The sequence below is a fragment of the Centrocercus urophasianus genome, unplaced genomic scaffold (genome assembly GCF_019232065.1).
Source record: "Centrocercus urophasianus isolate 14NV4802_14NV808 unplaced genomic scaffold, USGS_Curo_1.0 seq_841, whole genome shotgun sequence".
NCBI lineage: Eukaryota > Metazoa > Chordata > Aves > Galliformes > Phasianidae > Centrocercus > Centrocercus urophasianus.
The window spans coordinates 8,109-10,376 of NW_024885468.1; the positions used below are offsets into that span (position 1 = coordinate 8,109).

At 56.6% G+C, this 2,268-nt stretch overlaps 1 pseudogene; it reads left to right on the plus strand.

Annotated features, from left to right (window-relative positions):
- The first annotated feature begins 202 nt into the window (after nt 1-202).
- LOC122171178 lies at nt 203-1,530 on the plus strand (annotated as a pseudogene).
- The last annotated feature ends 738 nt before the right edge of the window (nt 1,531-2,268 follow it).

The window sequence follows — 2,268 nt, forward strand, 5'->3', positions numbered from 1 at the left end:
ACATCATGCAGAGCAAACTGCCAAACACCGAATCACAAAATGGTTCTTGTAAGGTACCCAACTTCAGCGTAAGGATCTGACCTATTTTATTACTGAATTATTGCTCTCACACAAGTTTCCATCACAGATATCCATCAGTGCTGACACTTTTACACCAGTGAGGCATTCTCAGATACGTATACTCTTCTTCCCCATCTTAAAGACGCATTGAGCAGATTTGCCCCTCCGGGTACCTCCTGATGGCTGCATTCCCCACCCAGGAAGACCCAACAGAGGCCCACAAGCAAGGCTGGCCAGTGGAGCAATGTGCCAGCCCCACGGCCCCGGCACATTCTCACCCTCTGGGGGGTGTCCCGGCACTCGCTGCACCCACAATGAAGCCTGCAAGTGCCTCTTTCCCAGCTTTCACTCCAAAGGCAACCATCCCATCACGTCTCTGCTGGCCAAGAAGAAGCTGCTGGCCCAGGTGGGTGAGGCAGAGTCCTGCCACTGCCACTAACACCACTGCCTGGAGGGCAATGGGGCGGCGAGCAGAACTCGCCCCAACCCAGAGCCCAGCCAGCTGGCAGCCAACCCCCACTTCAAGGAGCAGAGGAGCCCGGAGACACAAGGATTGAAGGATGCATCCAGGGGAGGCTGGAGTGAGGCAGGACCCATCGCAGTGCTCCCCTGGCAGGACAGACAGCCTTACCCAAGAGCTGAGGATGGGGGCCCTGCACCCGCTGTCTTCACCGGCTTCTTTCACGCATACTGCAATCAGCTGCTGAAACACATCAGCTGCCACCCCTTTGGGGGATACTTCTCCAACTTGAAGGATTTCCTGGAACCACAACCCGAGGACATGGAGGACGACTGGGAGCAGCCCAAGACCTGTGAACCAAAGCGTGGAGCAGAGAGAGCCCACAGCCAGCCACCTCTGCTGCTGTCAAAGCCTGCTGGGTGCCCCCTGGGGCCGGCTTCAGCCCACTGACGCACAGCCCCACACCACCCCCAGCCAAGTGGAACAGGACGAGGCAGCCTTGGGCCTGCAGGCTGTTTCCCCCTTGGTCCGTGAAACTGAAGGCAGGGGCAAGGGCACTGGCTCACCCAGGGGATACCAAGAATTGGCCCAACCCAAAGCCATCACTCCCACACCCAGCTATGCCATTCCACTCACCCCAGTGCCTCAGCCCAAAACATTTATAAGGGAGAGATGCTGCATTTCCTGATCAACTTCAGCAACCCTCTGGAGCACCTGAAAAATCAGGCAGCCCCACCAAAGCCACCTCACTCCATTATCTCCATTATTCCTGCTTTCCCCAGCCCTGCGATAACCAGCTTGCACAGCCCTCCAACCCCACACACCACCAACATCCCACAAGGGCTCACTGCAGCACCAGCTCTACCCCACAGCAACGTGGCACAGCCAGCACACCTACAGCACTCCACACACCTCTGCTTCCCACTGCAACGCCAAGCTGCTGTCTTGCTCTGGATCAGCCCTGGCCCCTCGGAGAGGCGGGCAGCAGGATGCCACAGCACTGGAATGCTGTCAGAGCTGCTGTGCCCCATGGCCAAAATGAGCTGGACCGTGTCATTTTTTAAGAAGGGAACAGAATGAGCTGCAGAGGTTTTCTTGCTACAGATGCTGTGCCCCTGGGCAATTTTGTAGAGCCAGTGCAGACACACAGTGGATGTTCCCACCTGGCCATGCTGTGCCCAGGATGTCCTGCAGCTCCCTGGCACAAAGCCCCTGCTCCCTCCTACAAAACCATGCCATTTTAGTTCTCAAGTATGCTGCCTTATAGCAGGGGCTACTGAGGTTATAAAGGGCTCAGGGCAGCAGCAAGCATCCATGGGAAGCACACTGGCTGCTCCAAAAGGGGTGCTGGAGAGCAGCATCCAAAACACCCTCCAGTGTGCACCGCAGAAAGGCATTACACGTGCAGCAGTGTCCAGGCACGTTTTGCCCCAAGAGCCCTGACACCAAAATGCACAGAAGTGACTCCAGCACACGAGCAAGGACGCGGTCACAGGGCTCAAGTCATTCCTCAGAGACTGTGAGCAAGGGCAGGAGAGCAAAATGAGAGACGCCATGATCCTCAGGGTATCTCAGCCTCGCAGAGAAATTGTGACTACAAGCCTTGGAGATACAGCTGGGCTGCTTAAGAACACTGAGCATCCACAGCTGACCCACACCTCGATGAGTCGTGTCCACAGCTGATGTCCACAGCTCCCTCAGATGCTAGAGTCAAGCTCAGGCTCACCCAGGCTGTGTCTATCCCTGAA